Source organism: Callithrix jacchus, chromosome 13 (genome assembly GCF_049354715.1).
Source record: "Callithrix jacchus isolate 240 chromosome 13, calJac240_pri, whole genome shotgun sequence".
Taxonomy (NCBI): Eukaryota; Metazoa; Chordata; class Mammalia; order Primates; family Cebidae; genus Callithrix; species Callithrix jacchus.
The window spans coordinates 114,663,739-114,678,242 of NC_133514.1; positions in this window are offsets into that span (position 1 = coordinate 114,663,739).

Sequence of the window (14,504 nt, forward strand, 5' to 3'; positions counted from 1 at the left end):
ATGAGGATGAGAAACAGTTTTATTTTCAAACCTAGCATGTCTTCACTTTTTTATATTTCCTCTCAATTTTCCATGAAATCTGTACAATTCTGTCTCAGGCTGATCTCTATGCCCTCATATTTTATGACAGACAGCTAAAAGAAATGATTTGGCACTGTCTTTTTCTTGCAAATATTCCCAGTCAAATCATAAGACACCTTTTTCTGTTTACCCTACCATTGATGGTAATCATTGGCCTAACTTTCCAGCAGTATAAAATACTCATTTTTTTCCCCAGCCTTCAATAATATCTGCACACTCTCCTTTAGCTTTTCCCCAACAGTCTCCTTAAGTCTGTCCAGATTCCACCATGAGTCCTGTTGAGTTTCTTTCAGCTTCTGTTTGCCTCTTAATCCCAGTGTCAATGATGTTGTATTATTTCTATCATTGCTGTATTCCACTTCTGGGTACCATATTCTGTTCTAGATATCTATTGATAACAAACCACCACAAAATAGCTGACTTCTTATATCTCGTGCATTAATAAGGCAGGTTGGAGCAGGTCTCAGCTGTACAAATCTTCTGTTTGACGTGGAAATTCACTAGGGTCACATGGCAGTATTCTCCTAGCTGTTCTAAAGAGTTCGTAAAAAGGTCATAGTTTCTGTGTACCTGCAATCTCCTAGCGCAGGGCATTTTTTTTTTGCTGCAGGTGTTTATGTCTAAGCTGACCGCTCCACTGCAGCTCTAAAATGATGTGCTTTTCCTGTAAAAGCTTGGTCATCTCCAGATGATGTGTTATCTGAAAGGACCTGTGCCACTTTTTTTGTTTGATTTTCTGGTTTTTTTTTTTTTTTTTTTTTTTTTTTGTGTGTGTGTTTGTTTGTTTCCTATAATCAGGGTCTCTCAGTCATATGCAATGGTAATAGTTCAAAAGCTGATTTTGTTTGTTTGTTTTAATGCAGTAACTTTAACCCAGAACCCCAGGTGTTTACTTTGCAATTCTCCTAATTAGACTTGCCATCAACTCCACCTGAAATATTTCCCAACCCGACATATCTTTAGTATATCATAAGATCATCTGGTTACATCGTCTACATGATGGAGATGATTTTCTAATCCAACTCAGACTTGTTGCAGACAATTTTTCTTTTTTTCTATTATTTTTATTTTATTTTTTATTTTTATTTTTTGAGACAGTTTCGCTCTCGTTACCCAGGCTGGAGTGCAATGGTGCGATCTAGGCTCACCGCAACCTCCATCTCCTGGGTTCAGGCAATTCTCCTGCCTCAGCCTCCTGAGTAGCTGGGATTACAGGCACGCGCCACCATGCCCAGCTAATTTTTTGTATTTTTAGTAGAGACGGGGTCTCACCATGTTGACCAGGATGGTCTCGATGTCTTGACCTAGTGATCCACCTGCCTTGGCCTCCCAAAGTGCTGGGATTACAGGCTTGAGCCACCGCGCCTGGCGGTGATTTTTCTTTTTTATCCTCTCTCAAATGTGGTAATCTTCTCTATCACGTCGCAAATGGGTCAAAAAATATAGGCAAGTCTAGAATATGTTACCGTTACTGCATGATTTAAATAGGCTTATAAAGAATTGTTCTTTCTTAATAATCAGATGAAATTACTTGTCCTTTATTTGGAGACAAGGTTTTTACTTGCACCAGACTTCTGAACTACTGCTACTAACTTCATGGATACAACAGGCCCCTTGAATTCTGTAAGGTTTTCTCCCACTCTCTGGAGCTTTTTGTTTCAAAACCATCAATCCATCAATACCTTTGGGTCACTTTCTGATCTTGGGTTCATATCTGCTTGGTGTCTTTCACAGAGTAGATCCTTGTGAAATCTTGTGGTGGACCCTCCCATACAGATCATCTCTCCACTATCCAACATTGTTTTCTGCTACTTTCATTCACATAATTCAATTTTATATAATCTCCTGGCTCCTACTGGTACCTGTTGGCTAGGACCTGAAGCTTCGTCAGGATGTATTTAATTTCCTCCAAACACTGTATTGGTCTGCTGCTCATGAAGGAAGTTCATAGTAGATCCTGAGCAAGACACAGATGGTCTTTCAAGACAGAGACAGTTTGATTGTCTTCAAGAAGGGCTGGCATAGGGAGGAGAGGTCATGTGCATGTAAGGACGAATGTGCTATTGTGTAGGTCTGATAGATTCTAGGAAATCTGTGGTTTCAGTGTTTTAGGATGCATCAACTCAGATATCCTTAAAACTTCCTATGTTTTATTCCTTCTCAATCCGGGATCCTTATCTAGACCTACGAATTTTCTGGAGTTGAGAACTGTACCTTCTCAAATTTTAGTGCAAAGGATCACTCCAACATGAGATGTACAAAAATATATACATCAAAATCTATAAAACTTTATTGGGAGAAAGTAAAGTGCAACTGAATAAAGGAAAAGATATATCTAATTTATGATGATATGCTGAGTCAATATCGATAAAATGTCAGTTCTCCTCACATACATCTATAGATACACAGATGGATAGATATCTTTTTTGGTAGACATCTACAAAATAATCCTAAATTTTGTATGGAAAGTGCCTAAAATAACAAATAACTGAAAACATTGTAAAATATAAACACAGAATTGAATAGTTAAAATGATCTTATTTCAAGACAACAGTCAAGCAATGGTCATCAAGAGCTTGTGGGATTGGAATAAAGTTAGTTCAAAGATCAGCAAAACTGAATAGCACTTCTGCACTTATATCTATGTGAACAGTTCATTTTAGATGAACAACAATGCAATATGGTAGAGAAGGAATATGACATTCGGCACATGTTTCTGAAAAACTGAACGTTTATGTGCATGATAATGAATTTTGATTCATGTATCACACCTACACAAATAAACTCGAAAATCACAAACCTAAATATAAAATTTAGAATGCTGTTTTTTTTTTAAGAAAAACCCATAGCTTGGTATAGAAAAATATGTTGTAAGTATAATACCAAAAGCATGATTCTTAACAGAGAAGATATAGCAAATTAGATTGCATCAAAACTAAAAGCTTCTGCTCTTCAAAATAAAATAAAAAGTTCTGCCAGAGACTAGCAGAAATATCTGCATTACATACATATGATAAAAATGAACCTATAGTGTGTAAAATTCAGTAATAAGTAAGCAAACAACCTAATTATTAAATAGGCAAGAGGTTTGAATAGATATTTTACCAAATATATAAGAATAGCATATAAGGACACAAAAATATGTCTTGACTTCATTAGTAATTACAGGAAGGAAAATCAAAACCACAATGAGATGTCACTAAATCTGTATAAGACGAGCTATAATTAAAAATACAGACCGTACCAAACACTGGTGAGGATACAGAAAAAGTGAAAGCCATACATGGCTGGTGAGAATGTAAAATGTATGAACTACTAAAAACAGATGGACCATATCTTTTACAAAACAAAACGAAACAAAAACCCAAACGTGTGACTGCCATGAAAGGGCCACTACTCCGGGTCCATGTATCTAAGAATAATGAAAGGACATGGTATACCAAGACCTGGGCAGAAATGTTCAATGCAGCTTTACTTGTAATAACCTGCAAACAATAAGTGACCAACAAAAAGTGAGTGGATACACAGTTATGATACACCTAGACAATAGAATACTATGAAGAAATAAAGATGGTTAAATTAAATTATTGTTACACAAAACCTGAACGAATCTCAAAATAGTATGCTCCCTAAAAGATGCAAGACAAAAATATATAAGCTGTATGATTCCATTTAAAGGAAACTTTTAAGATTGAAATTAATCCGTAGTGGCATATGTTTATTTCTAAAAGTGAAGTAAAGAAAGAGAAAAGGATGGACTTCATACAAGAACAAAAGAAAATAAATTCGTGTGATGAATATTTTCATTTGCTTAATTACAGTAATACTTTCACTTGTGCACATGTGTCATGTGTTTAATGTCAATTGTATCTCCATACATGTATTTAAAATGTCAGAAGCCAAAAAAAAAAAATACTGCCTACATGAAATATTCTATATTTTTCATCAAAAAGTTTACCCTTGTCTCTTCAACACTTAATTCAAAAGGTGTCTTTTTGAGAGGTTCATATTAACTGATTTTTCTGATACATTCTACTTAATTTTCATGGAAACAATTAATTCTTCTGGCATTCATAGTTAATAAGCTTATAAAATATTCAGCTCAACTTCAAAATAGCAATAACACAGTCAGCTGACATAAGCAGGTTTTGAACAAACACAACTGAATCTTGGTAAGCCTGTAACTCAACGGTTATTTTCAATAATATATACACATTCTAGAGAGTTATGTAGATGCTCTAAGAAGTCAGTCTTTCTTAGGCATCAGTAAGCATATTTTACATACAGATTGATGATAAAGCAACAAATAATTTAAACGAAACACAATTGAGAAATGTTCTATTATACTATGGTTTATAGTCTCATTAAATACAGACTTAATACTTTCATTAAAACATTGACAACGTTTATGATGCAACACTTGCTTCTATTGCTCATTAATCATTTTCACCTTTTTTTAATCATGAGAACAAATTCATCATAGTGGTCAACCGATCAAGGAAAATTCTAGATTATCTCTAATATGTATGCATTACAGAGTTACTATTTAGAAACCATATCCGGTCAATTTTTAAAAACCTATACTATTACACGTGGAATTGGAAATGAGGGCCATACAACATTCCATTTTTAACATACTGCTCAAAACATAAGGAAGAACCATGTATGTTAAAATAAATTTTTGCAAGCCAAGTAACTTCCTGAATTACTTAATTTCTTAAAAATTCAACTATGCTTTGTACAAATTAATGTTCATGATTAATTCCCTGATATGATTATGCTACATTGAAAAGGAGCAAAAGAATAATTTTTAAATCACCCATATTCTTTAAATAAAAATGCATATTTCAGTGCTTTTCTACCATTTTCAGTTTTCCAATAAGAGTTGCCAGGGGAACCTCATACTAAACAAAAACTGCTGTCAAATGGCATCATTAAAGTGAGCTAACATCACCCCTGGGATTCCTCTCTTGGAGGCTCTATTCATTATTTTCTAAATCTGTAAAGCTATCATTTACAGGGTTTCTTTTGAGTACTGACATAAAAAGAAACAATCATAATTTGTAAGATTGTCAGGGGAAAATACTCTTCTCCTCCAAAAAAGTGATGTTCTCAAAGAAGGGAAAGATTACCATATGCCTCAACTATCATTCCCTCAAAAACCTGGACATATATATTGTTGCTTATCAGTTGCTATCAAAAGAAAAGAAAACATTTTGAAACTAAGTCCAAGAAACCTTTTCATAACTGTGGACAGCATTACCTATTGATCTGTAACAAAGGAAAAGAACCAAGATGAAATTTTTTTTTCTCATTTTATTACTCGCTTCGGTGGTTTGAATTGTCTCCGAGAAAAATGCTGAGTCTGCAGGAAACTACAAATTGCCCCACTGATAAAAACTCAGAGCTGTAAAGCAGTCCAACGTGCCACTAAAGAAAAGCTTAGAACAGGGAAAAAGAAGAGTCAAGTAAGAGCATGTCATTTGCTGTCTTTGATCTAATATTCTGTAACTTCCAAGTTGGATACATAAACGAAGAAAGTTGAAAAGGTGGTGGAGGAATTTAGAGAGGGCATTGTTGGGACACAGACTTTGAAGTCCGACTCAAAGTTCAAGTTATCAGGTTCATATTTTCTAGATCACTTTATCTGAATGTCTGTAAATGTTACCTTTCTTAGTCTTATTCTTTAAATTTCAAGAATGGGGATAATAGGGTTGCTGGACAAGTAATCTCCCTAGGGAATAATATAGTGACTCCAAGCTGAAACCAAGTAAATGTTTAATAACTGGTAGATGCTACTCACATTATTAACATCATTGCCAAAATGTACATTAGACAGAGAAAGGATTACTCAAAGTAATCCCTTTACACTTTAATTGAATAATTTTAAAATGTTAAAATTGTTTAAGCAATAATGTCACCATACTAATTTATGCAATTAGGCTCTTCTGTAGCAAAGTACTTGAAGTGATAGTCAGTGCATGTAAAGCTGAATGCTGCCTTGCAAGGAAAGAACATCTCATGGGGATGTGGATACAGCTATGCGGAATCAGTACATTAAAATGTTCTTTGGATTGTCTCTCTTTATTACTTATAATAAAAGATTTTAGTGCAGAAAAGCTTCAGATCACAGAAAATTATAATAAAGCTAAAATTATTTTTCTCCATCAAGGTACTTCCTTAGTCTGACCATTGCCTAGCCCTCCAGCATGGTCACTACTAAGTCAAATACTATCTCCACAATCTGCATCAGGAGGAAATTCTCACGTTTTCTATGTTGTACTTGAAAATGAAGTATTCGTTAAACTTCTTCGGTTTTGATAAGATCATTTTTAAGTGAGAACACTGAGAAAACAGAAACGACAGAACTGGGAATTGTGAGAAGCTTTCTTCAGAAAACAACCATATGCTCCAAGAGATAGAATGCTCTCACAAAGTGAGAGAACAACAGTAAATGGTGATAGGAGGGTAAGTTAGCTCTAGCCCATCACTACTGCAGATCTAAGCTCAAATAATGCCCAAGATAAAACCAAAATTCAATTCTTTCTTCTGAGAGGTTTGGAAATAGATATAAATATATAAAAGTGACTTATTGTTTAATACTTCTCTGTATATTTAAACTCAGGTTATCTACAACTAAAATAAAATTGTGCCAAAGAGTAATGAGAGAAACCTTTATTATATTGTGACTCCTGTTTATTTACATTTAAATAATTTTTCATCATAGTCATAAAAATATGCAAAACCAAGTCAGACAAAATGATATATTAGTGTGCATAGTTCCACTTTTAATGTAATTGATAAAACTTGTTCTTAGTATTAAAATCATGCATATAGTGATGTTACTAGTCGTGGTAGTGATTTGCACCATTTCCATTGCTCTCCCATCTGGTTTGTCAGTAACATGCTTCTAACCTGAAGTAGTGGCTCCACTATTTCCAGCTGGCCAGTGGCCACCCACCTCTCTGTTTTGGTCAGAATTAAAGGCTAATATGAACAAAAAATTGTTTAAAATTTTCAACACAGAAATTTGTAATTTTTTGCATTTTCATATTGTTTAAAACTTCACTTTATTTGCATATCATGACTTTCCTAGATAAAAAGCATTGTATTATTCATAGTCTGAATAAAAGCTCTCTAAATACTTCAATTACCTTTTCAATTATTTTTATAAATTCCTTCTTTATTCTCATAGTGTGTTTAATAAGAAAGAGCTTTTCTGCAATAATTTTATTTATAACGAGATTATCTGTAAAATGAATAGAAATGATTAGTTGTTTCAGTTCTTGAATTTTTAAAAGAAATTAATTGATATCATATTATAATCAAAACCAATATATTTCAGACCTTTGATAGCTTTTGCTTGTAATGGTCATTACTACATTTACTAGTCTATAATAATTCCAAAGTAAACCTGTGACTTGAGGAATATTTTAAAAAAAACAGAAAAAAATATAAATGCACAGTCCAGGAAAGCACGCAATTAATTTTTTCTTCCTTTTACAGTAAACTATTTTCCCAGTTATGGTATTAGGACATTAGAGTAAGGCAAAATTAAAGGTGCAATAAGTAAAAGAAATTAAGAATTCATTTTGTAACACAAATATAATTTTAGTTTAATTTAGTTAAATATAATGAAGTTAGTAAAAGTAAAGTTTTAAAAATATTAATTTAGGTAAACTTTATATTCTTTGTATTTTGCCATAACTGTAAAATGGAGAAATAAATATTTATTAAGGTTTACTTAGTTACATATATTTTTATGTAAAATGACTTTGAGAGTTGCATAGACACCTATGAACAAAATGATTCCTGTGAAATACTATCCCATTATCAAACTTGACTCTGTTTCCCAATCCTGGACACACAAGGCAGCTCGCCATTATGAGAACAAGCTCTAGATTAGACCTCTGAGACTTGACTCAACATCCTGCTCATTATCTGTAGGATTTGGAAAAATAATTTAACCTTTCTCTGCCTTAACTTTTTAAAATGGAATCATCATATTAACAAAATCTAGCCTTTAAATTTGTAATGAGGATTAAATTAGTTACTAATTAGATAAAGTTCTTAGAATGATGATTGATTAGTAGTAAGCATTTATGGCAATATACTGTAATTAACTTCACTTTAGCCCAATCTTAGGACAAGTCAGATTATTTATTGAAAAAACATTTCTAGAAAACCTGTATCACAGTAAATGATAAGGAAAAAATGTCTAGAATTTGTATACAAGTATCCATTATTACCAGTGGCAAATAACACTGCCTGTTTCTCAATATTCTAATAATATTTTATTTATTTTTAATATTAGAAGAAAATAATTTTATTATACTTGCATTTATCAATACAGTTGAGATTTTTGAATAATTTTAATACAATTATCTGATTTGCCCTCCTTTTTCTTGTCATTTTGACAGCTTTTCAATTGATATCTACTTTTGCTTATTTTTGAATGATTTTTAAATTACAGCTGGACCTATATTTATCTGACTTATTTTTAAAGACTCTGAAGACCTTATCTTGCTCACATTTTAAAATTTTCTTCATACTGTATGCTGTGTTTTGGCATGTGGCTGTGCTTTATTTCACAGAGGTAACACTGTTACTCTTATGCTATTCTGTCTTTTCTATTGTACACATTAAACATTCTTTAATGAAATATTATATACATATCTACTTGCATCTATTTCCAAATAATATTGGTTTATCTATCTTTATTTTTCATAAGTCTTTATTGGATATATTGTTGTATTAGTCTGTTTTCATGCTGTAAATAAAATCATACCTGAGACTGGGTGATTTATAAAGGAAAGAGGGTTGACAGCCTGACAGGTTAGCATGGCTGGGGAGGCCTCACAATCAGGGTGGAAGGCAAACGAGAAACAAAGGCAGGTCGTACATGGCAGGATGCAAGAGAGTTTGTGTAGGGAATTCCCTTTATAAAACCATCATTATCAGGAGACTAGCACAGGAAAGGCCCTCCCCCCATGATTCAATTACCTCCCACTGAGTCCCTCCCACAATATGTGGAACTACAATTCAAGATGAGATGTGGGTGGGGACACAGCCAAACCATAATAATTATGTTCAATATTTTGAAAGAGATAACATTTTCTAGTAGAATTTTATAATAAAAAATGGCCAGTTGTCTAGTCACTCTGTGTATAATAAGCCATAGAGAACAATATGAAAATTATAAAACAGCAAAGTCAAGCAGTTATTCTGTAAGCACACTTAATAACTACAAAATATATTGATATAACCATACTAATACATTAAAATGTGAAAAATATATTTATATATGGAATATTTTGAAAAGTGTCTTCTGATAGATAATAAAATATAAGTTAAAATGTTTATGGCAATCATCTAGAAAAAATAAGTATCAGTCCTAAATAGTGCACCATTAGTAATAATAGCATTGCAGACACCAGAATCATTGTCGGAGAGAGGGAAGCATTGTGGATGCATGCACTGCTCACGTTCTCTAACACTTGTACATTTCTAATACTTAAAAATTTCTCGTGATTCTAAAACAAGAAGAAAAATGTAAGACATGAGGAAAAGTGGACAGTGTTGTGCTCATAAGGAAGGTATTGACTCTGCTTCTTCTGAAGGCAATTTCAAGAGCAATTTCAGCCAAAAAATTCCGTAACACTGTTATTCGGGACAAGCCACACCAGATATCATGCCCTCTCAATGGTGTCACAATTCATTATGTGAGCCACAGGTCAGTGTCATCAATAAAACTTACCATCTGTCTTTCCATCCTAACTAGATTCTTTTTGTGTTAACTGGCTGTCGGACTCATTTGCCTGAGTGCTGCTGAAGGAATGTATTCATCCAGCAGCCATTTATCTATCACCTGCTGGGAGTCAGTCACTGATTTAGGTGTTGGGGGAACAGCAGAAAACAAAATGAACAAAAATCCCAGGCTTTATCTTATTATGGGTGAAATGAAACAAACAATAATCAAAAAGGAAATTCATGGCCTATATTGTAGCCTGAGTGGTGATAATCATATGTCTGTGTTGCAAAATAGAACAGTAAAACTGGTAAGGTTGTGTGGTGGAGGTTGCAATTTTACGAACGTAAATGAAGGAACACAAAGTGGAAAGGCAACATTTAGGCAAAAACTTGAATTCTTGGAGATAGAGTTATGTAAATCTGGAGTGGGGAATGGGTATATTTTCTGGGCTTTTCATAGAAGGACATGAGACATAGTTACATATTTATATAGACATACAACTAAGTCAAAGGTTCATGAATTACATGTTTATTTCCCCCTGCCAATGTCTATCGGTATCTGAAGATCGGAAGAATCTCTGTGGTTTTTTTGTTTGTTTGCTTTGAGACAGGGTCTCACTCAGCCTCCCACATAGCTGAGACCACAGGTACACACCACCAAACTCCGCTATTTTTTTTCTTTGTAGAGAAGGGGGTCTGCTTTGTTGCCCAGGCTGGTCCCAAACCACTATACTCAACAGATCCTCCTGCCTTGTCCTCCCAAATTGCTGGGATTATGGGAGTGAACCACCATTTCCAGCCTGAGTCTCTGTGTTTCTCTGTTAACCATACTTTCCATCATTCTCTTCTGTTGCCCAAACAGCAGAGTTAGCCTGTTGCCTTAGGTATTAATCAGGTTGGTTCTTATGCAGGGTTTCTTTTTTATTCAATATTATTTATTCAGTATTTTTTCTGTGGTAGACAGTATTCTAAGTGCATATCCTTATCCTCATACGATTGTAACAATCTGATGAGGGGCAAATTATTATCTTAAATTTGTAGATGAACAATCTAATTGTCTTAGATATTCATAACTTGCTCAGCTTCTAGACTTTTGTTTTCTACAACAAATGTTATCACAGTGCAAACGTGCAATGGCAAGGTTAGCCCTAGAGATTGGTGTGCAATCTGTGTTAACCACACATCATTTAAGTTATCACCAAACTAGAAGTTTAAGCATCGGAGGCAAATGCTATTAAGTTTATGAGGTTGTGAAAGAAGAAAGTAAGCTCTGAGGACAATGTAAGAATATTACCGAACATTCGTAATAAATATTATAATATTGCCGAATAGTGAAATGGGAAACATTTTATCATAGAAAATACATATCACGTCAGTTTCTGCTACCCTAATAGCCAAAATGACTGTTGTCAACAAAAGAGACTGGTTTCAGTAAATACAAGAACAAATGCTCTCTCTCTCTTTTATTTATCTCTATATATGTACACACATATGTACATAATGTGTATTACATATAGATAATATATAATCACATATAATTTATAATTTCTATATAATCTATATATCTAAATATATTATATATTTATAAACTATATATACATATAATCTAAATAGATTATATAATTATATAGATTATATATAAATACATGAAACATACTATATAAAATATAGACTATCTTTAAACATTTTTAGTGACTTGTACGTTTCTGGAGATGGTCTAGGGGGACTGGTATTCAACGACTTTTATATTAATTCCTGTGGCATTCCAGATAGCTTCCAAACTTAAGTCTAAGTCTGAGCAAAACACTGTGCAGGAAACAATGAAATGAATTACATATTTATGTCACACACACACACTTTACACTGGGAGCCATGCTCTCATCAAGGATTTTTATACGTGTACCCTTATTTTAAGAGTATACCTGCCTCCCACTGATAACTGAATCTGCATAGTTGAGGGGCCATGAACATTGACTGATTCTTGGTTTCTGGGTATTTCTTCAGCAAAAAGGAGAAAAAGTACAAGAAACTGATGACAGGAATGTAGCAAAAGCAAAACTCAGTTATGCAATAGCATTGAAAGCAGAGTATCTACTTGTTTTCTTCAGGCATTGTTTCTCTCGAATCTTTAAGAACGACACCAAAATTAATTTGAGGTAGCTATATTCTCTAAATCCTGCTGATTGGCTATCAGTTAACTACTCTACACTAGAAAAACAAGTGATGCCCAAACATAAACGACATTTCAATCTTACTTTATTTTATTTTCAGTTCCCTGTTTGGATTTCCCTTATTATCCACTCCCTCTTAAAAAGATCTTAGCTTATACTTGTTTATGTCTATTAATTATTTTGCTTGAGGATTATTCTGTTTTCTTTCTCTTCATGTAAACGAATACATAGTGGATAGCAGGGCCTATGAATTCAAAAGAATCTCAACGCATCCCATCAACTAATTGCGTTGCTATGTTATGGCAACTGAAAGATGTATGCAATAAAATAAGGAAATTCGAGTATTTGAGAATTGCTGTCCCAAAAAATAATTTCCACAAATGGAAATTTAAAAGATAGGTACAATCAATTAATTATCCAATATGCTTATGAAATCTACAGGAAGGTGTTCATGAAAAACTACATCTTGGCCAACGGAAAATGCCATAGCACGGCTATGGTGTCTTGGCATTTTTCAGTGGGTTACCGGTTTCTGCTTAGACTTTGATTTATATTTTTGCCTCTAATGTCACAGGTTGGGGAGCGTGGAGAGAATAAATAAATAAAATAAAATTCAAGAAATAAAAAATTGACATGGCAAAGCATAGTAAGATTAAAGGGATGTCTGCAGAGCCGAAGGGAGCCTCCGTCTTTTCCAGATGAACAAGAGGCAGTGTGCGGTAGAACCCATTTGCCATCCAGCAAATCCTCAACTTCAAGTAAACAAATATAATTGCTTAATAAGCATCAACGTTTAAGGAGTTGAAATCTAACACTCACAAAAAGTCCAGATCAAAAATTGCACAAAATTAGAATACGTATTTAATAAAATGTGACTATTGGTAAAGGCAAGGCAATAAAAATCCATGTGGAATCTGAAAAGAACAATTCTGTGTTTTATCACATTCTTAAGCAGGCACTTTTTAACCATTTTAAAATTTCAATTTTTATGGGCACATAATAGGTGTCTATATTTATGAAGCACATGAAATGTTCCGATACAGGCATACAATGTGTAATAATCCCATCATGGGGAATGGGGTACTCATCCCCTCAAGCCTTTATCCTTCGTGTTACAAACAATTCAATTACATTCTCCTAGTTATTTTAACAGGTACAATTAAATTATTATGGACAATAGTTACTCTATTGTACTATTAAATACAGGTCTTATTCATTTTATTCGACTTGTTTTGTTCCCATTAACCATCCCCAAATCATCTTGCTTTCTTTTTAAAACATCCTCAGAGAACAGCTCAAGGTAGTATTCAACATCATTGCTAACATTTGGGACCTCCTAAGAGTAATGATGACTGTGAATCCCACGGTGTGAATTATCATGTTAGCAGAGTGGCTCCATGTGTTCTTTTCCAATAGTGCTATATTTGTGCATTTATACCTTATGTGCTTTGTATTCATATGCAGAAAAAAGTCAATCTTATTTTAATTCCGATTTTCTACCATTTTCAAAAACAAACAATATGTCTGAAAAATAACAGGAGGGCAAATGCAGTATACTTCTGTGTTTCTGATTAAAATAAAATGTATAAGATAAGGACAAGAAAGAATATCTTCTGTAACACTGATTTTAAACTGCGAAAATATTAAAGGTTCTCATGTTTATTGCAATGAAAATATTATCCATACTGTTACCGTCTTACTCTGCAAATTAATGAATCTCTGCAAAATGACTAAATTTTATTTCTTTTAAGAAACATTAAGTTATATGAAAAGAGTTCCTATGGTATAGAATCTTTTAAATGGTCATATATTTATGATTTAAGTTTCAAATTTTGGAAGATGTTAAGAAATAGCTACTCTAGCCTGTCAGTATGTGATTCTGAGTCAGGCTAAGCCTTCATATAAATTTCAAACACATTATGTTTAACCATATAAAATATGGCTAACACGTTTTTTCTTTATTGCATTTATTTCAGAAGGTAGTCATGAATTTTTCCAAATGTTTAGAGTTGTTTGACGGAAACACACTCTTTTAAAAGGTTTATTTTTCAAGCCATTGTTATTTCAAGTGAGTTAAATGCCAATTTTGGTTGAGAAAATACAGCTATAAATACAAAAAGGCACATAAAGCCATACTCAAAAGCCAGATGAACTATATTGAGTCCAAAATATTATCAGTTTTATTCTTTTGAATATGTTTCTAAATATGATTTGTTCAAATATATTGTTGAAATCCAATTTCTATTTAGATGGAGAAAAAGTTCTTATGGGGAATACAATACTGCAAAATTGCTTTAAATTATACCTACTTGTATATTGGTATTTTGCTAGGAAAAATCAATGGCAGCAGCCCATTCTTTATAGTAGTTCATTAAATATTACGTCTTGTTCTAATTTTTTTTTCTAAAGATAAAAGAAAGGAACACTTGTATTTTGTTTATGTTGTTTGACTAACTACCAGCTTCAATTAAAATTCGTAGCTAAAAAAAAATAACTTAGCTG